The sequence below is a fragment of the Zonotrichia albicollis genome, chromosome 33 (assembly GCF_047830755.1).
Source record: "Zonotrichia albicollis isolate bZonAlb1 chromosome 33, bZonAlb1.hap1, whole genome shotgun sequence".
In the NCBI taxonomy this organism is placed as follows: domain Eukaryota; kingdom Metazoa; phylum Chordata; class Aves; order Passeriformes; family Passerellidae; genus Zonotrichia; species Zonotrichia albicollis.
In genome coordinates this window covers 5,918,522-5,940,607 of record NC_133851.1, presented here as the reverse complement: position 1 = coordinate 5,940,607, position 22,086 = coordinate 5,918,522, and positions in this window count along the sequence as shown.

The following is a 22,086-nucleotide window of genomic DNA, read 5'->3' as shown; positions in this document are numbered from 1 at the left end:
CACAGGCCCCCAAACACAAACTACCGGCCCTTATCCCTGGAAGTAAAACTGACCTGCCCATCTTCTGGCTGGCAGATTGCAGGAGCCACTTGGCTCTATCAAACCAGCCTGACTCGGCACTGGTGCCCCCTTGGGTCTGGGAACCATCCTGCGCATCGTGGATTTTAAGGAGCCAGCCAGCCATTCTTGGCCACAGGCCCCCAAACACACCACGGCCCTTTTCCCTGGCAAACAAACCTGACCCGCCCCGCTTCTGGCTGGCAGATTGCAGGAGCCGCTTGGCTCTATCAAACCAGCACAACTCGGCACTGGTGCTACCTTGGGTCTGGGAACCATCATGCGCGGCGTGGATTTTAAGGAACCAGACGGCCATTCACCCGCCACAGGCCCCCAAACACAAACTACGGCCCTTTTCCCTGGAAGTAAAACTGACCTGCCCATCTTCTGGCTGGCAGATTGCAGGAGCCACTTGGCTCTATCAAACCAGCCCGACTCAGCACTGGTGCCATCTTTCATCTGGGAACCATCCTGTGTATTGGGGATTTTCAGGAGCCAGCCGGCCACTCCCAGCCACAGGCCCCCAAACACAAACTACGGCCCTTTTCCCTGGAAGTAAAATTGACCTGCCCATCTTCTGGCTGGCAGATTGCAGGAGCCACATGGCTCTATCAAACCAGCCCAACTCGGCACTGGTGCCACCTTTCATTTCAGAACCATCATGCGCGGCGTGGATTTTCAGGAGCCAGTAGGCCATTCCAAGCCACTGGCCCTCAAACACAAACTACGGCCCTTTTCCCTGGAAGTAAAACAGACCTGCCCATCTTCTGGCTGTCAGATTGCAGGAGCTACTTGGTACTATCAAACCAGCCCGACTTGGCACTGGTGCCATTTTTCATTTGGGAACCATCCTGCGTATTGTGAATTTTCAGGAGCCAGCCTGCTACTCCCAGCCACAGGCCCCCAAACACAAACTACGGCCCTTTTCCCTGGAAGTAAAACTGGCCTGCCCATCTTCTGCCTGGCAGATTGCAGGAGCCACTTGGTTCTATCAAACCAGCCCGACTCGGCACTGGTGCCACCTTGGGTCTGGGAACCATCCTGCGCGGCGTGGATTTTCAGGAGCCAGCCGGACACTTCCAGCCACGGGCCCCGAAAACAAACCACGGCCCTTTTCCCTGGCAAACAAAACTGACCCGCCCCGCTGCTGGCTGGCAGAATGCAGGAGCCACTTGGCTCTACCAAACCAGCCTGACTCGGCACTGGTGCCACCTTTCATCTGGGAACCATCTTGCGTATCGTGGATTTTCAGGAGCCAGATGGCCACTCCCAGCCACAGGCCCCCAAACAAATCTATGGCCCTTTTCTCTGGAAGTAAAACTGACCTGCCCATCTTCTGGCTGGCAGATTGCAGGAGCCACTTGGAACTATCATACCAGCCCGACTTGGCACTGATGCAATTTTTCATTTGGGAGCCATCCTGCGTATCGTCGATTTTCAGGAGCCAGCCGGACACTCCCAGCCACAGGCCCCCAAATCAAAACTACAGCCCTTTTCCCTGGAAGTAAAACTGACCTGCCCATCTTCTGGCTGGCAGATTGCAGGAGCCGCATGGCTCTATCAAACCAGCCCGACTTGGCTGTGGTGCCAACTTGGGTCTGGCAATCATCCTGAGTATCGTGCATTTTCAGGAGCCAGCCGGCCACTCCCATCCTCAGGCCCCCAAACACAACTTCCGGCCCTTTCCCTGGACGTAAAACTGACCTGCCCATCTTCTGCCTGGCAGATTGCAGGAGCCACTTGGCTCTATCAAACCAGACGGACTCGGCACTGGTGCCACCTTTCATCTGGGAACCATCATGCGTGTCGTGGATTTTCAGGAGCCAGCCGGCCACTCCCAGCCACAGGGCCCCAAACACATACCACGGCCCTTTTCCCTGGAAGAAAATCTCAGCGGCCCGCCTTCTGGCTGGCAGATTTCAGGAGCCACTTGGCTCTATCAAAACAGCCCGACTGGGCACTGGTGCCACCTTTCATCTGGGAACCATCCTGCGCGGCTTGGATTTTCAGGAGCCAGCCGGCCATTCCAGGCCACAGGCCCGGAAAAAAAACTACGGCCTTTTTCCCTGGCAAACAAAACTCACCCACCCCGCTTCTGGCTGGCAGATTGCAGGAGCCACATGGCTCTATCAAACCAGCCCGGCTCGGAACTGGGGCCACCTTTCATCTGGGAACCATCCTGCGTATCGTGGATTTTCAGGAGCCAGCCGGCTACTGCCAGCCACAGGCCCCCAAACAGAAACTATGGCACATTTCCCTGGAAGTAAAACTGACCTGCCCATCTTCTGGCTGGCAGATTGCAGGAGCCACTTGGTACTATCAAACCAGCCCGACTTGGCACTGGTGCAATTTTTCATTTGGGAGCCATCCTGCGTATCGTGGATTTTCAGGAGCCAGCCGGCCACTCCCAGCCACAGGCCCCCAAACAAAATCTACGGCCCTTTTCCCTGGAAGTAAAACTGACCTGCCCACCTTCTGGCTGGCAGATTGCAGGAGCCACTTGGCTCTATCAATCCAACCCGACTCGGCAATGGTGCGCCCTTGTGTCAGGGAATCATCCAGCGCGGTATGGATTTTAAGGAGCCAGCCGGACATAACAGGCCACAGGCCCCCAAAAACAAACCACGGCCCTTTACCCTGGCAAAAAAAACTCACCCACCCCGCTTCTGGCTGGCAGATTGCAGGAGACACTTGGCTCTATCAAACCAGCCCGACTCGGCACTGGTGCCACCTTTCATCTGGGAACCATCCTGCGTATCGTGGATTTTTAGGAGCCAGCCGGCCACTCCCAGCCACAGGCCCCCAAACACAAACTACGGCCCTTTTTCCTGGAAGTAAAACTGACCTGCCCATCTTCTGGCTGGCAGATTGCAGGAGCCACATGACTCTATCAAACCAGCCCGACTTGGCACTTGTGCCACCTTGGGTCTGGGAACCATCCTGCGCGGCGTGGATTTTAAGAAGCCAGGCGGCCGTTCCCAGCCACAGGCCCCCGAAAACAAACCACGGCCCTATTCCCTGGAAGTAAAACTGACCTGCCCATCTTCTGGCTGGCAGATTGCAAGAGCCACTTGGCTCTATCAAACCAGCCCGACTCGGCACTGGTGCCACCTTTCATCTGGGAACCATCCTGCGTATCGTGGATTTTCAGGAGCCAGCCGGCCACTCCCAGCCACAGGCCCCCAACACAAACCACGGCCCTTTTCCCTGGCAAAAAAACTCACCCGCCCATCTTCTGCCTGGCAGATTGCAGGAGCCACTTGGCTCTATCAAACCAGCCCGACTTGGCACTGGTGCCACCTTTCATCTGGGAACCATCCTGCGTATCGTGGATTTTCAGGAGGCAGCCGGCCACTCCCAGCCACAGGCCCCCAAACACAGACTACGGCCCTTTTTCCTGGAAGTAAAACTGACCTGCCCATCTTCTGGCTGGCAGATTGCAGGAGCCACTTGGCTCTATCAAACCAGCCTGACTCGGCACTGGTGCCCCCTTGGGTCTGGGAACCATCATGCGCGGCGTGGATTTTAAGGAGCCAGCCAGCCATTCTTGGCCACAGGCCCCGGAAAACAAACCATGGCCCTTTTCCCTGGCAACAAAACTCACCCACCCCGCTTCTGGCTGGCAGATTGCAGGAGCCACTTGGCTCTATCAAACCAGCCCGACTCCGCACTTGTGCCACCTTTCTTTTGGAAGCATCTTGCGTATCGTGGATTTTAAGGAGCCAGCCTGCCACTGCCTGCCACAGGCCCCCAAACAGAAACCACCACCCCATTCCCTGGAAACAAAATTCAGCCGCCCCGCTTCTTGCTGGCAGATTGCAGGAGCTACTCTGTATTATCAAACCATCACGACTTGGCACTGGTGCCACCTTTTATCTGGGAACCACCCTGCGTATCGAGGATTTTCAGGAGCCAGCCGGCCACTCCCAGCCCCAGGCCCGGAAACACAAACCAGAGCCCTTTTCCCTGGAATCAAAACTAGACAAATCTGGGACTTTTTTACCAACTAAAATTGTTTGAATAATCTCGTCATAATAATAGATTTCTAGAAGAAATTTTTAAAATCTTTCTTAGAGTTGAGAAAGTCCGGGATTGAGGTCTTTTTCTTCCCATATCAATATTGCAACGAAATTATTAAATAAAGACCAACTCTTTATTTTTCTTTTTAACCCAAGTAAATAATTCCCATTCATTAATCCATTTTGTGGACCAATATTTGCCATTCTGATGGAAGTTGTCACTTCTTTACAATAGACATTCTGTGACTATGTTGACAAGTCTTGGGTGATGATCCTAACTGGTCTTAGATACACATAGGGGGAAATTTCCTCAGCCAGTGTCAGTCCTAAGCATGCGTATCAGAAGATCTTTCTATAGCTGGGAATTTTCCCATGAAAGGGATTCAGTTAGGGAAGAGACACTTGTCCCAGAGTTTTACATTCTTCTTGAACACTGCTAAAGGAACATGGATCCCATGTCCATTTGGATCTCTGTCTGCACAGAACTTTGTCATGCCAGTGCTTGAAATGCATCTCGAAGAGAATTCACTACACAGAATGAATGAGAGTGGTAGGGCTCAGTGGGGCTCACCAGGCCCAACCCCTCTGTTAAAGCAGGATACCTAGAGCCTCTTGCCCGGGATTCTATCTGGGTGTACTTTTAATGTCTTCTAAGATCCAGGCTTCAGAAGCTTTCTGGGCAGTCTGTGCCGCGGTTCAGTCACCCTCACAGTAAAACATCATTTGGTGATGTTCATAGGCAATCTCCTGTATTTCAGTGTGTGCCCACTGCCTCTTGTCTTTTCACTCAGCATCACTTAAAAGACACTGGTTCCCTCCCTTTTGCATTATTGCTTCCCATATGTATGTGTGCAGCCATGTAGATAAATGGAAAAACCTCCCTGAAGGCCACGCAGACAATATTGCCTTCATCTACCAGTCAAGTTGATTCATCAGAGGTGTTGAAAAAGTTGTTCAGCATGAAATTCCCCAGGAAAATCCACGCCGAGTACATTGCTTTGTCCTCCTTCATATGCCAGGCAAGGCTTTCAGGAATAGCTGCCCCATCAACTTCATGGGGATAAAAAAGAGGCTGGCTGATTTGTACTTTTCCGAGGCCTCCTAATTGCCATTTTTGAAGAGGGCAGTCTTTTGCTTTCATGCATTCTTAGCTACGGAAAACTCCATACTTTCGTCTTTAGCGTTTCTTGTCCTCTCCAACCTCGCAAAAAGTTTTTCCACTATGTCTGGCAAGGAGAATCTGGGTCAGGGCTGAAAACATCTCCCATGGTGTTGTACATGTTGCAGAGAAGTCTGCAGAGTGTTTTGCAGGAAGAAAAAGAAAGATGTCCAAAACACCTTCCAACCGAATGTTCATGTGTTTGGAAAAGCTAGGAGAGTTGTAAGGTACTGTTTTCTATCAGTTTGCAAGCTGCGCACACTATCCCAGTGTTGTGCAGCTTCATTCTCACCTTTCCGAAGCTACTGCTCCCTACGGCTTCCGGAGGCGAAGACGAGGTTTCGTCGGGCAAATGTAATTGTACCGGCGCCAATGCTCTAAAGTGCGGCGGCTTCTTCCGAAATGTGCCCGGGACCCGCGCTTACCTCCGGGGACATCCGTACCTTCTTCTTTCGGGACTTTTGTGGTCTACATCACTGCAAAAAGCTTTTCCACTATGTCTGGCAAGGAGAAACTGTGCCTGCACAGAAAATATCTCCCGTGTTGTTTTACATGTTGCAGAGAGCTCTGCTGAGTGTTTTGCACGAAGAAAAAGAAAGTTTTCCAAAACACCTTCCAATCGAATGTTCATGTGTTTGGAAAAGTTAGGAAAGTGGTAAGGTACTGTTTTCTATCAGTTTGAAAGTTGAGCACACTATCCCAGTGTTGTGCAGCTTCATTCCCACCTTTCCGCAGCAGCCGCTCTCTCCGGCCCCCGGAGACGAAGAGGCGGCTTCTTTGCGCAAAGGCGATTGTGCCAAGCACAGTGCACTCCATTGCGGCGGCTTCTTCCGAAATGTGCCCGGGACCGGCGCTTACCTCCGGGGACATCCGTACCTTCTTCTTTCGGGACTTTTGTGGTCTACATCACTGCAAAAAGATTTTCCACTATGTCTGGTAATGAGAAACTGTGCCTGCACAGAAAACATCTCCCGTGGTGTTTTACATGTTGCAGAGAGCTCTGCTGAGTGTTTTGCACGAAGAAAATAAAGTTGTTAAAAAACACCTTCCAACCGAAAATTCATATGTTTGGAAAAGTTAGGAAAGTTGTAAGGTACTGTTTTTTATCAGTTTGCAAGCTGCGCACACTATCCCCGTGTTGTGCAGCTTCATTTCCACCTTTCCGAAGCAGCCTCTCTGTCTGGTTCGCGGAGGCAAGGAAGCGGCTTCTTCGCGCAAAGGCGATTGTGCCGGTCACAGTGCACTCCAGTGCGGCGGCTTCTTCCGAAATGTGCCCGGGACTGGCGCTTACCTCCGGGGACATCCGTACATTCTTCTTTCGGGACTTTTGTGGTCTACATCACTGCAAAACGCATTTCCACTATGTCTGGTAATGAGAAACTGTGCCTGCACAGAAAACATCTCCCATCGTGTTGTACATGTTGCAGAGAGCTCTGCTGAGTGTTTTGCACGAAGAAAAAGAAAGTTTTCCAAAACACCTTCCAATCGAATGTTCATGTGTTTGGAAAAGGTAGAAGTCGTAAAATACTGTTTTTTATCGGTTGGAAAGCTGCACACACTATCCCAGTGATGTGCAGCTTCATTCTTCACCTTTTGAAAGCAGCCGCTCTCTCCGGCTCCCGGAGGCGAAGAATCGGCTTCTTCGCGCAAAGGCGATTGTGCCGGTCACAGTGCACTCCGGTGCGGCGGCTTCTTCCGAAATGTGCCCGGGACCGGCGCTTAGCTCCGGGGAGCTCCATATTTCGTCTTTAGCGTCTTTTGTGGTCTACATCACTGCAAAACGCTTTTCCACTATGTCTGGTAATGAGAAACTGTGCCTGCACAGAAAACATCTCCCATCGTGTTTTACATGTAGCAGAGAGCTCTGCTGAGTGTTTTGCACGAAGAAAAAGAAAGTTTTCCAAAACACCTTCCAATCGAATGTTCATGTGTTTGGAAAAGGTAGGAGTGGTAAGGTACTGTTTTTTATCGGTTGGCAAGCTGCACACACTATCCCAGTGATGTGCAGCTTCATTCTTCACCTTTTGAAAGCAGCCGCTCTCTCCGGCTCGCGGAGGCGAAGAATCGGCTTCTTCACGCAAAGGCGATTGTGCCGGTCACCGTGCTCTCCAGTGCGGCGGCTTCTTCCGAAATGTGACCGGGCCCGGCGCTTACCTCCGGGGAACTCTGTATTTCGACTTTAGCGTCTCTTGTGTTCTACTTCACTACTAAAAGCATTTCCACTATGTCTGGCAAGTAGATGCTGCGCCTGCACAGAAAACATCTCCCATCATGTTTTACATGTTGCAGAGAGCTCTGCTGAGTGTTTTGCACGAAGAAAATAAAGTTGTTGAAAACACCTTCCAACCCAATATTCATATGTTTTGAAAAGGTAGGAAAGTGGTAAGGTACTTTTTTTTATCAGTTTGCAAGCTGCGCACACTATCCCAGTGTTGTGCAGCTTCATTCTTCACCTTTTGAAAGCAGCCGCTTTCTCTGGCTCCCGGAGACGAAGATGCGGCTTCTTCGCGCAAATGCGATTGTGCCGGTCACAGTGCACTCCAGTGCGGCGGCTTCTTCCGAAATGCGCCCGGGCCCAGGGCTTAGCTCCGGGGAGCTCCATATTTCGTCTTTAGCGTCTTTTGTGGTCTATATCATTGCAAAGATCCTTTCCACTATGTCTGGCATGGAGAAACTGTGCCAGCACAGAAAACATCTCCCATCGTGTTTTACTTGTTTAGAGACCTCTGCAGAATATTTTGCAAGAAGAAGAATAAAGTTGTCCAAAACACATTCCAATGAAATATTCATGTGTTTGGAAAAGGTAGGAAAGTGGTAAGGTAGTGTTTTTTATCAGTTTGCAAACTGCTCACACTATCCCCGTGTTGTGCAGCTTCATTTCCACCTTTCCGAAGCAGCCGCTCTGTCCGGCTGCCGGAGGCGAAGAATCGGCTTCTTCGCGCAAATGCGATTGTGCCAGTCACAGTGCACTCCGGTGCGGCGGCTTCTTCCGAAATGTGCCCGGGCCCGGCGCTTAGCTCCGGGGAGCTCCATTTTTCGTCTTTAGCGTCTTTTGTGGTCTTCATCACTGCAAAACGCTTTTCCACTATGTCTGGTAATGAGAAACTGTGGCTCACAGAAAACATCTCTCATGGTGTTTTACATGTTGCAGAGAGCTCTGCTGAGTGTTTTGCACGAAGAAAAAGAAAGTTTTTCAAAACACCTTCCAATCGAATGTTCATGTGTTTGGAAAAGGTAGGAGTGGTAAGGTACTGTTTTTTATCGGTTGGCAAGCTGCACACACTATCCCAGTGATGTGCAGCTTCATTCTTCACCTTTTGAAAGCAGCCGCTCTCTCCGGCTCCCGGAGGCGAAGAATCGGCTTCTTCGCGCAAAGGCGATTGTGCCGGTCACAGTGCACTCCAGTGCGGCGGCTTCTTCCGAAATGCGCCCGGGCCCGGCGCTTAGCTCCGGGGAACTCTGTATTTCGACTTTAGCGTCTCTTGTGTTCTACATCACTACTAAAAGCATTTCCACTATGTCTGGCAAGTAGAGACTGTGCCTTCACAGAAAACATCTCCCATCATATTTTACATGTTGCAGAGAGCTCTGCTGAGTGTTTTGCACGAAGAAAAATAAAGTTGTTGAAAACACCTTCTAACCGAATATTCATATGTTTGGAAAAGGTAGGAAAGTGGTAAGGTACTCTTTTCTATCAGTTTGCAACCTGGGCACACTATCCCCGTGGTGTGTAGCTTCATTCTTCACCTTTCCGAAGCAGCCGCCCTGTCCGGCTCGCGGAGGCGAAGAATCGGCTTCTTCGCGCAAAGGCGATTGTGCCGGTCACAGTGCACTCCAGTGCGGCGGCTTCTTCCGAAATGTGCCCGGGACCGGCGCTTAACTCCGGGGAACTCCATATTTCGTCTTTAGCGTCTTTTGTGGTCTACATCATTGGAAAAATCCTTTCCACCATGTCTGGCATGGAGAAACTGTGCCAGCACAGAAAACAACTCTCATTGTGTTGTACATGTTGCAGAGAGGTCTGCTGAGTGTTTTGGACGAAGAAAATAAAGTTGTTGGAAAAACCTTCCAACCCAATATTCATATGTTTGGAAAAGGTAGGAAAGTGGTAAGGTACTGTTTTCTATCAGTTTGCAAGCTGCGCACACTATCCCAGTGTTGTGCAGCTTCATTCCCACCTTTCCGAAGCAGCCGCTCACTCCGGCCCCCGGAGACGAAGAGGCGGCTTCTTTGCGCAAAGGCGATTGTGCCAGGCACAGTGCACTCCAGTGCGGCGGCTTCTTCCGAAATGTGCCCGGGACCGGTGCTTACCTCCGGGGACATCCGTACCTTCTTCTTTCGGGACTTTTGTGGTCAACATCACTGCAAAACGCTTTTCCACTATGTCTGGTAATGAGAAACTGTGCCTGCACAGAAAACATCTCTCATGGTTTTTACATGTTGAAGAGAGCTCTGCTGAGTGTTTTGCACGAAGAATAAGATAGTTGTTCAAAACACCTTCCAGCAGGATATTCATGTGTTTGGAAAAGGTAGGAAAGTTGTAAGGTACTGTTTTTTATCAGTTTGCAAGCTGCACACACTATCCCAGTCTTGTGCAGCTTCATTCTCACCTTTTCGAAGCTACTGGTCTCTCCGGCTGCCGGAGGCGAAGAATCGGCTTCTTCGCGCAAAGGCGATTGTGCCGGTCACAGTGCACTCCAGTGCGGCGGCATCTGCCGAAATGTGCTCGGGACCGGGGCATAGCTCCGGGGAGCTCCGTACCTTCGTCTTTAGCGTCTTTTGTGGTCTACATCATTGCAAAAATCTTTTCCACCATGTCTGGCAAGGAAAAACTGTGCCAGCATAGAAATAATCTCCCATCGGATTTTACATTTTGCAGAGAAGTCTGCAGTGTGTTTTGCAGGAAGAAAAAGAAAGTTGTCCAAAACACTTTCCAACAGAATGTTCATGTGTTTGGAAAAGTTTGAGAGTGGTAAGGTACTGTTTTGGATCAGTTTGCATCTGTGCACACAATCCCAGTGTTTTGCTGCTTCATTCTTCAGCTTTCAGAGGTAGCCGCTCTCTCCGGCTTCCAGAGGCGAAGAAGCGGCTTCTTCGCGCAAAGGCGATTGTGCTGGTCACAGTGCACTGCAGACGGCGGCTTCTACCGAAATGTGCCCCGTATCTGCTCATAGCTCCAGGCGTCTCTGTACCTTCCAATTCCGTTTTTGGTCTTGGCAATGCAAATGGTTTACTTGCAGCAGTAGGATGGGACTGTGAACTGGACATTTTGCTTTTAGAGAGAAGCTAATGAAAAAGTTTCACCAGGATCAGAGCAGGTTGTAAAACAGAAAAATTGTCATGAAAAGAAGCCAGCCTTGTGCCCTTAGATTTGCTAGCTGTGTTTGAACAAAATGAAATGTGTCAACTCGGTGTTCCTGGGTATCACATCAGTAACAGGTACTTCAGTTGCTGAATTTTTCTCGTCAAGTTAAGAAGAGAATCCAAGGAATTGTGATTTCATGCTCACAATTCACCCTATGGTGCCGAAAGGTGAAAAAGGGGTGGAAGGTGCACGGGTCAACTAACTTGAATGGCCTATGTAAATCAGCGGCCACTGATTTCCTGAAGGCTTCAACAGGTCAGTTGCCTATGTTTTTCTTGGAATTGTTTTAACCTTCGGTCATGTTTTTCTTGGGATTCTTTTACCCTTTCCCTATTAGTTCAGCCTTTGGTCTCCAGCCTTTGCTGACATTTCAAGCATCTCGGTGGCCTGGAAATGTGTTGTCTTAATTGCTGACATCATTATTCCCTTCAAAGGGTTGTTTGCCTCAAGTCTCAGTTTTGCTGGTTCTCTGCTAGTTGATTGTCAGAGGGCAGCGGGTGTTGTGTAGGAGCAAGTACACAAACCCATAGCTGGCTTTTCTTTTGATTTGGCCTGTGTAGCTAATGGAATGACTGAACATCTGTGAGAGGCTTTTCTCTCCCCGTTAGGTTTCACTGGAAGGGCAGATGCAAATCGTCTACCTGAAGTCTTGGCACAGAAGAAAGTAGTGGCTTGCTGCTGCATCTAGCTAGAAGCTGACAAAAGGAAGGCCTTGGGCTGAGGCCCATTCCATTGGCTAAGTAGAAAAGGACTGTGGGAAGGTGAGGCAGCTGAATTAGAGGTAGATCAACAAGTTCTAGAACGGTCGTGTGTTCAAAGCCTGGTGTATGGTGGTTGGTTGAATGGTGTTTGTTATGGCTTAAAGCTATGGAACTGATAAAGGCAAAGTTGCAAGAAAGCAGCTCTCCTTTGCATCTTGCTGGGGACTCTGCTTCACCACGGACCCTCAACTCCAAGTTCACCAAGGAGATGATCAGTAGGACTGTTGCAGAGCTGCTGTGTGCATCTGAATGGAACGGCAGAGAGTGAAGCGCTGGACATTTCTGGCTTTAGTACAATGCTGCTGCATTGGTGCCAGTTTAGTTGGTTTTCCATCAGTGGCCTTTCTGTCTAGAAGTACACTGCCCAGTGTACTTCTTTCCTAGTCTTTCTAGCATGTGATGCCGTTTCCTTCCTGTTGTTTTCATACCTTCCTTCAGTTGAAAGGATGATACAATCTTTCCATTTTGAAGATCCCTGTTAGGAAACACTATGCAAGAGGAGTCATGGCTCCCTTTTCTTCAGCCTCCTTTGTCATTTTCAGAGACTCATTTCAAATTTCTGCTAATGTCAAGACCAATACTGAGATTACCTAGCAGGGTTGGCACTCTCAGCTGCTTTCTTCTTTCATGCTGCTTCATACTGGATGTGACTTAAAGGCCTCGTTTTGTCATCTGCATTCTGCTGTGATCCAAAGCTAAATATTCCAGGCGTGTGAACACAAAAAGAACTCCTAGGCTTTTGCAAGAACTAGCCCAGGAGGATTTGTGTTCAATTTGATCTCTACAGTGTTTCAGAAAAAAGGAGATTGTACTGTCTTCTTGTGTACTCTCTTCTTGTGCTCTCATGCCTTGCATGTCCTAGTTAATCTACCGGCGTGACTCATTTGGCATCATCTCATGGTACAAATTCTGCATAGTTTCGTGTCCTTACAAATGCCAGTTGCCAAGGAGCCTATCTGACCATTCAAGGGGCAAAGAATTGTAAGGCTGGCAAGTTCAGTTGCTGAAACTGTAAGTCATGCCATATCAAAGTGACAGAGGAAATCCATTGATCTAGGACTTTCAGCTGGACACCTCTGAGAATAGCAGCTTGTCAGCAATGACACAGCCATCTTCCTAGCTGTATTCCAGAAAGAGGAAAGGGACACCTTCAATGATTAATATGTTTGGCATGAGAAAAACGCAAGAAATGCACCGGAAATTACTTTAGTCAGATAAAGTGCGTTTCTCTAGTGAGAATTTTGCACTTGCTCTTTCTTGTCTGCGCCTCTACTTTTCACAGAAGACAGGGGAGCATTTCATTATTATTGTTCCTTTGTTTTCTTTCGTTGGCCTCCCTCTTTCCACCTCCAATTAACAAATTTGCCTTTCTTTACTGGCTTCTCTTACTTTACTACGAGAATTTTACATTAGGTCAACTTACATAATGGTCAAAGTTCTCAGAGAGTGGAGAGAAGTAGAAGGTAGAGAAAAAAGAACAAAACAAATCCAGAAAAATAGACAAATTTTAACAGTCTTCTGTGAGAACATTAGGACACAAGATTTCTTTGAACTGAGCAACGCAGGGGATATTTGACGCAGTCAAATCAGGCCGACATTGCACTGGAGCCAGCACGGGTCTGGAAACCATACTGCGTCTCGTGGATTTTCAGGAGCCAGCAGCCCCTACCAGCTACAGTACCCCAAACACAAACGACGGCCCTTTCCCTGAAAAAAAACTCAGCTGCCCCGCTTCTGGATGGCAGATTGCAGGAGTCACATGGTAATACACGACATGGTATTGGTGCCACCATTCATCTGGAAACCATCCTGCGCGGCGTGGATTTTCAGGAGCCAGCCGGCCATCCCCAGCCTCAGGCCCCCAAACTCAAACTACGGCCCTTTTCCCAGGCAAACTAAACTCACCCACCCCGCTTCTGGCTGGCAGATTGCAGGAGCCACTTGGCTCTATCAAACCAGCCCGACTTGGCACTGGTGCCACCTTTCATCTGGGAACCATCCTGCGTATCGTGGATTTTCAGGAGCCAGCCGGCCATTCCCAGCCACAGGCCCCCAACACAAACCACGGCCCTTTTCCTTGGCAAACAAAACTCACCCGCCCCGTTTCTGGCTGGCAGATTGCAGGAGCCACTTGGCTCTATCAAACCAGCCTGACTTGGCAGTGGTGCCACCTTTATTCTGGGAACCATCCTGCATATCGTGGATTTTCAGGAGCCAGCCGGCCATTCCCAGCCACAGGCCCCCAACACAAACCACGGCCCTTTTCCTTGGCAAACAAAACTCACCCGCCCCGTTTCTGGCTGGCAGATTGCAGGAGCCACTTGGCTCTATCAAACCAGCCTGACTTGGCAGTGGTGCCACCTTTATTCTGGGAACCATCCTGCATATCGTGGATTTTCAGGAGCCAGCCGGCCATTCCCAGCCACAGGCCCCCAACACAAACCACGGCCCTTTTCCTTGGCAAAAAAAACTCACCCGCCCCGTTTCTGGCTGGCAGATTGCAGGAGCCACTTGGCTCTATCAAACCAGCCTGACTTGGCACTGGTGCCACCTTTCATCTGGGAACCATCCTGCGTATGGTGGATTTTCAGGAGCCTGCCGGCCACTCCCAGCCACAGGCCCCCAACACAAACCACGGCACTTTTCCCAGGCAAACAAAACTCAGCCGCCCCGTTTCTGGCTGGCAGATTGCAGGAGACACTTGGCTCTATCAAACCAGCCCAACTCGGCACTGGTGCCCCCTTGGGTCTGGGAACCATCCTGCGCGGCGTGGATTTTAAGGAGCCATCCGGCCACTCCCAGCCACAGTCCCCCGAAAAGAAACCACGGCGCATTTCCCTGGCAAACAAAACTCAGCTGCCTGGCTTCTGAATGGTAGATTGCAGAAGACACTTTGTACTATCATACCTGTCCGACTTGGCAGTGTGCCACCTTAGGTCTGGGAATCATCCTGCGTATCGTGGATTTTCAGGGGCCAGCCGGCCACTCTCATCCACAGGCCCCCAAACATATACCAGGGCACTTTTCTCAGGAAAAAAAAACTCACCCGCCCGGCTTCTGGCTGGCAGATTGCAGGAGACACATGGCTCTATCAAACCAGCCCGACTCAACACTGGTGCCACCTTTCATCTGGGAACCATCCTGTGTATCGGGGATTTTCAGGAGCCAGCCGGCTACTCCCAGCCACAGGCCCCCAAACAAAAACTGTGGCTCTTTTCCCTGGAAGTAAAACTGACCTGCCCATCTTCTGGCTGGCAGATTGCAGGAGACACTTGGCTCTATCAAACCAGCCCGACTCGGCATCTGTGCCACCTTTCATCTGGGAACCATCCTGCGTATCGTGGATTTTCATAAGCCAGCCGGCCACTCCAAGCCTCAGGCCCCCAAACATATACCACGGCCCTTTTCCCTGGAAGTAAAACTGACCTGCCCATCTTCTGGCTGGCAGATTGCAGGAGCCACTTGGTACTATCAAACCAGCCCTACTTGGCACTGGTGCCACCTTGGGTCTGGGAATCATCTTGCGTATCGTGGATTTTCAGGAGCCAGCCGGCCACTCCCAGCCACAGGCCCCTAAAGCAAACCACGGCCCTTTTCCCTGGCAAACAAAACTCACCCACCCCGCTTCTGGCTGGCAGATTGCAGGAGCCACTTGGCTCTTTCAAACCAGCCCGACTCGGCATCTGTGCCACCTTTCATCTGGGAACCATCCTGCGTATCGAGGATTTTCATAAGCCAGCCGGCCACTCCAAGCCACAGGCCCCCAAACACATACCACGGCCATTTTCCCTGGAAGTAAAACTGACCTGCCCATCTTCTGGCTGGCAGATTGCAGGAGCCACATGGCTCTATCAAACCAGCCCAACTCGGCACTGGTGCCACCTTTCATCTCAGAACCATCATGCGCGGCGTGGATTTTCAGGAGCCAGTAGGCCATTCCAAGCCACAGGCCCCCAAACACTAACTACGGCCCTTTTCCCTGGAAGTAAAACAGACCTGCCCATCTTCTGGCTGTCAGATTGCAGGAGCTACTTGGTACTATCAAACCAGCCCGACTTGGCACTGGTGCCAACTTTCATATGGGAACCATCCTGCGTATCGTGAATTTTCAGGAGCCAGCCTGCTACTCCCAGCCACAGGCCCCCAAACACAAACTACGGCCCTTTTCCCTGGAAGTAAAACTGGCCTGCCCATCTTCTGCCTGGCAGATTGCAGGAGCCACTTGGTTCTATCAAACCAGCCCGACTCGGCACTGGTGCCACCTTGGGTCTGGGAACCATCCTGCGCGGCGTGGATTTTCAGGAGCCAGCCGGACACTTCCAGCCACGGGCCCCGAAAACAAACCACGGCCCTTTTCCCTGGCAAACAAAACTGACCCGCCCCGCTGCTGGCTGGCAGAATGCAGGAGCCACTTGGCTCTATCAAACCAGCCTGACTCGGCACTGGTGCCCCCTTGGGTCTGGGAACCATCCGGAGCGGCGTGGATTTTCAGGAGCCAGATGGCCACTCCCAGCCACAGGCCCCCAAACAAATCTATGGCCCTTTTCTCTGGAAGTAAAACTGACCTGCCCATCTTCTGGCTTGCAGATTGCAGGAGCCACTTGGAACTATCATACCAGCCCGACTTGGCACTGATGCAATTTTTCATTTGGGAGCCATCCTGCGTATCGTCGATTTTCAGGAGCCAGCAGGACACTCCCAGCCGCAGGCCCCCAAATCAAAACTACGGCCCGTTTCCCTGGAAGTAAAACTGACCTGCCCATCTTCTGGCTGGCAGATTGCAGGAGCCTCTTGGCTCTATCAAACCAGACCGACTCGGCTGTGGTGCCAACTTGGGTCTGGCAATCATCCTGAGTATCGTGCATTTTCAGGAGCCAGCCGGCCACTCCCAGCCTCAGGCCCCCAAACACAACTTCCGGCCCTTTTCCCTGGACGTAAAACTGACCTGCCCATCTTCTGGCTGGCAGATTGCAGGAGCCACTTGGCTCTATCAAACCAGACCGACTCGGCACTGGTGCCACCTTTCATCTGGGAACCATCATGCGTGTCGTGGATTTTCAGGAGCCAGCCGGCCACTCCCAGCCACAGGGCCCCAAACACATACCACGGCCCTTTTCCCTGGAAGAAAATCTCAGCGGCCCGCCTTCTGGCTGGCAGATTGCAGGAGCCACTTGGCTCTATCAAAACAGCCCGACTGGGCACTGGTGCCACCTTTCATCTGGGAACCATCCTGCGCGGCTTGGATTTTCAGGAGCCAGCCGGCCATTCCAGGCCATAGGCCCGGAAAAAAAACTACGGCCTTTTTCCCTGGCAAACAAAACTCACCCACCCCGCTTCTGGCTGGCAGATTGCAGGAGCCACATGGCTCTATCAAACCAGCCCGGCTCGGAACTGGGGCCACCTTTCATCTGGGAACCATCCTGCGTATCGTGGATTATCAGGAGCCAGCCGGCTACTGCCAGCCACAGGCCCCCAAACAGAAACTATGGCACATTTCCCTGGAAGTAAAACTGACCAGCCCATCTTCTGGCTGGCAGATTGCAGGAGCCACTTGGTACTATCAAACCAGCCCGACTTGGCACTGGTGCAATTTTTCATTTGGGAGCCATCCTGCGTATCGTGGATTTTCAGGAGCCAGCCGGCCACTCCCAGCCACAGGCCCCCAAACAAAATCTACGGCCCTTTTCCCTGGAAGTAAAACTGACCTGCCCATCTTCTGGCTGGCAGATTGCAGGAGCCACTTGGCTCTATCAATCCAACCCGACTCGGCAATGGTGCGCCCTTGTGTCAGGGAATCATCCAGCGCGGTATGGATTTTAAGGAGCCATCCGGACATAACAGGCCACAGGCCCCCAAAAACAAACCACGGCCCTTTACCCTGGCAAAAAAAACTCACCCACCCCGCTTCTGGCTGGCAGATTGCAGGAGACACTTGGTACTATCAAACCAGCCCGACTCGGCACTGGTGCCAACTTTCATATGGGAACCATCCTGCGTATCGTGGATTTTCAGGAGCCAGCCGGCCACTCCCAGCCACAGGCCCCCCAAAAAAAACTATGGCCCTTTCCCTGTAAGTAAAACAGAGCTGCCCATCTTCTGGCTGGCGGATTGCAGGAGCCACGTGGTACTATCAAACCAGCCCAACTTGGCACTGGTGCAATTTTTCATTTGGGAGCCATCCTGCGTAACGTCGATTTTCAGGAGTCAGCCGGCCACTCCCAGCCACAGGCCCCCAAACACAAACTACGGCCCTTTTCCCTGTAAGTAAAACTGACCTGCCCATCTTCTGGCTGGCAGATTGCAGGAGCCACTTGGCTCTATCAATCCAGCCCGACTTGGCAGTGGTTCAAACTTGGGTCTGGGAGCCATCCTGCGCGGCGTGGATTTTAAGCCGCCAGCCGGCCACTCCCAGCCACAGGCCCCCGAACACAAACTACCGGCCCTTTTCCCTGGAAGTAAAACTGACCTGCCCATCTTCTGGCTGGAAGATTGCAGGAGCCACTTGGCTCTATCAAACCAGCCCGACTCGGCACTGGTGCCACCTTTCATCTGGGAACCATCCTGCGTATCGTGGATTTTTAGGAGCCAGCCGGCCACTCCCAGCCACAGGCCCCCAAACACAAACTACGGCCCTTTTTCCTGGAAGTAAAACTGACCTGCCCATCTTCTGGCTGGCAGATTGCAGGAGCCACATGACTCTATCAAACCAGCCCGACTCGGCATCTGTGCCACCTTTCATCTGGGAACCATCCTGCGTATCGTGGATTTTCAGGAGCCAGCCGGCCATTCCCAGCCACAGGCCCCCAAACACATACCGCGGACCTTTTCCCTGGAAGTAAAACTGACCGGCCCATCTCCTGGCTGGCAGATTGCAGGAGCCACTTGGCTCTATCATACCAGCCCGACTTGGCACTGGTGCCCACTTGGGTCTGGGAACCATCCTGCGTATCGTAGATTTTCAGGAGCCAGCCGGCCACTCCCAGCCACAGGCCCCCAAACACAAACTATGGGCCTTTTCCCTGCCAAACAAAACTCACAAACCCCGCTTCTGGCTGGCAGATTGCAGGAGCCACATGGCTCTATCAAACCAGCCCGACTCGGCACTGGTGTCACCTTGGGTGTGGGAACAATCATGCGTGGGGTGGATTTTAAGGAGCCAGCCGGCCATTCTCAGCCACAGGCCCCCAAACACAAACTACGGCCCTTTTCCCTGGAAGTAAAACAGACCTGCCCATCTTCTGGCTGGCAGATTGCAGGAGCTGCTTGGCTCTATCAAACCAGCCCGACTCGGCACTGGTGCCACCTTTCATCTGGGAACCATCCTGCGTATCGTGGATTTTCAGGGGCCAGGCGGCCAATCCCAGCCACAGGCCCCCAAACACAAACTATGGGCCTTTTCCCTGCCAAACAAAACTCACAAACCCCGCTTCTGGCTGGCAGATTGCAGGATCCACTGGGCTCTATCAAACCAGCCCGACTTGGCACTGGTGCCCCCTTGGGTCTGGGAACCATCCTGCGTATCGTGGATTTTCAGGAGCCAGTAGGCCACTCCCAGCCACAGGCCCCCAACACACACCACGGCCCTTTACCCTGGCAAACAAAACTGACTTGCCCCGCTTCTGGCTGGCAGATTGCAGGAGCCACTTGGCTCTATCAAACCAGCCCGACTCGGCACTGGTGCCCCTTTGGTCTGGGAATCATCCTGCGTATCGTGGATTTTCAGGAGCCAGCCGGACACTCCCAGCCACAGGCCCCCAAACACAAACTGTGGGCCTTTTCCCTGCCAAACAAAACTCACCAACCCCGCTTCTGGCTGGCAGATTGCAGGAGCCACATGGCTCTATCAAACCAGCCCAACTCGGCACTGGTGCCACCTTTCATCTGGGAACCATCCTGCGTATCGTGGATTTTCAGGAGCCAGAAGGTCATTCCGAGTCACAGGCTCCCGAAAACAAACCACGGCCCTTTTCCCTGGCAAACACAACTCACGCACCCCGCTCCTGGCTGGCAGATTGCAGGAGACACTTGGCCCTATCAAACCAGCCGGCTTGGCACTGGTGCCACCATACATCTGGGAACCATCCTGCGTATCGTGGATTTTCAGGAGCCTGCCGGCCACTCCCAGCCACAGGCGCCCAAACACACACTACCGTCCTTTTCCCTGGAAGTAAAACTGACCTGCCCATCTTCTGGCTGGCAGATTGCTGGAGCCACTTGTCTCTATCAAACCAGCCCGATTTGGCACTGGGGCCCCTTGGGTCTGGAAAACCTCCTGCGTATCGTGGATTTTCAGGAGACAGCCGGCCACTCCCAGCCACAGGACCCCAACACAAACCACGGCGCTTTTCCCTGGCAAACAAAACTGACTCGCCCCGCTCCTGGCTGGCAGATTGCAGGAGACACTTGCCTCTATCAAACCATCCCGACTCGGCACTGGTGCCCCTTTTGGTCTGGGAATCATCCTGCGTATCGTGGATTTTCAGGAGCCACCCAGCCACTCCAAGCCACAGGCCCTCAAACACAAACTACGGCCCTTTTCCCTGCAAACAAAACTCACACACCCCGCTTCTGGCTGGCAGATTGCAGGAGCCACATGGCTCTATCAAACCAGCCCAACTCGGCACTGGTGCCAACTTGGGTCTGGGAACCATCATGCGCGGCGTGGATTTTAAGGAGCCAGCCGGCCATTCTCAGCCACAGGCCCCCAAACACAAACTACGGCAATTTTCCCTGGAAGTAAAACAGACCTGCCCATCTTCTGGCTGTCAGATTGCAGGAGCCACTTGGCTCTATCAAACCAGCCCGACTCGGCAGTGGTGCCACCTTTCATCTGGGAACCATCCTGCGTATCGTGGATTTTCAGGAGCCAGCCGGGCACTCCCAGCCACTGGCCCCCAAACACAAACTACGGCCCTCTTCCCCGGAAGTAAAACTGACCTGTCCATCTTCTGGCAGTCAGATTGCAGGAGCCACTTGGCTCTATCAAACCAGCCCAACTCGGCACTGGTGCCACCTTTCATCTGGGAACCATCCTGCGTGTCGTGGATTTTCAGGAGCCAGCCAGCCACTCTCAGCCACAGGGCCCCAAAAACATACCACGGCCATTTTCCCTGGAAGAAAATCTTAGCGGCCCGCCTTCTGGCTGGCAGATTGCAGGAGCCACTCGGTACTATTAAACCAGACGGACTTGGCACTGGTGCCACCTTTCATCTGGGAACCATCCTGCGTATCGTGGATTTTCAGGAGCCAGCCGGCCACAGCCAGCCACAGGTCCCCAAAGACAAACTACGGCCCTTTTCCCTGGAAGTAAAATAGACCTGCCCATCATCTGGCTGGCAGATTGCAGGAGCCACTTGGCTCTATCAAACCAGCCCGACTTGGCACTGGTGCCACCTTTCATCTGGGAACCATCCTGCGTGGCGTGGATTTTAAGGAACCTGCCGGCCATTCAAGGCCACAGGCCCCGGAAAAAAAGCCACGGCCTTTTTCCCTGGCAAACAAAACTCAGCTACCCCGCTTCTTGCTGACAAATTGCAGGAGCCATATGGCTCTATCACACCTGCCCAACTCGGCACTGGTGCCACCTTGGGTCTGGGAACCATCATGCGCGGCGTGGATTTCAAGGAGCCAGCCGGCCATTCCCAGCCACAGGGCCCCAAACACAAACTGCGGCCCTTTTCCCTGGAAGTAAAACAGACATGCCCATCTTCTGGCTGTCAGATTGCAGGAGCTACTTGGTACTATGAAACCAGCCCAACTTGGCACTGGTGCCATTTTTTTCATTTGGGAACCATCCAGCGTGGCATGGATTTTCAGGAGGCAGCCGGCCACTCCCAGCCACAGGCCCCCAAACACAAACTACGGCCCTTTTCCCTGGAAGTAAAACAGACCTGCCCATCTTCTGGCTGGCAGATTGCAGGAGCCACTTGGCTCTATCAAACCAGCCCGACTCAGCACTGGTGCCACCTTTCATCTGGGAACCATCCTGTGTATTGGGGATTTTCAGGAGCCGGCCGGCCACTCCCAGCCACAGGCCCCCAAACACAAACTGTGGGCCTTTTCCCTGCCAAACAAAACTCACCCACCCTGCTTCTGGCTGGCAGATTGCAGGAGCCACATGGCGCTATTAAACCAGCCCGACTCGGCACTGGTGCCACCTTGGGTCTGGGAACCATCCTGCGCGGCGTGGATTTTCAGGAGCCAGCCGGCCATTCCCAGCCACGGGCCCCCGAAAAACAACCACGGCCCTTTTCCCTGGCAAACAAAACTCACTCACACCGCTTATGGATGGCAGATTGCAGGAGCCACTTGGCTCTATCAAACCAGCCCGACTCGGCACTGGTGCCACCTTGGGTCTGGGAACCATCCTGCGCGGCGTGGATTTTCAGGAGCCAGCCGGCCATTCCCAGCCACGGGCCCCCGAAAAACAACCACGGCCCTTTTCCCTGGCAAACAAAACTCACTCACACCGCTTATGTATGGCAGATTGCAGGAGCCACTTGGCTCTATCAAACCAGCCTGACTCAGCACTGGTGTCACCTTTCATCTGGGAACCATCCTGTGTATTGGGGATATTCAGGAGCCAGTAGGCCACTCCCAGCCACAGGCCCCCAAACACAAACTGTGGGCCTTTTCCCTGCCAAACAAAACTCACCCACCCTGCTTCTGGCTGGCAGATTGCAGGAGCCACATGGCGCTATCAAACCAGCCCGACTCGGCACTGGT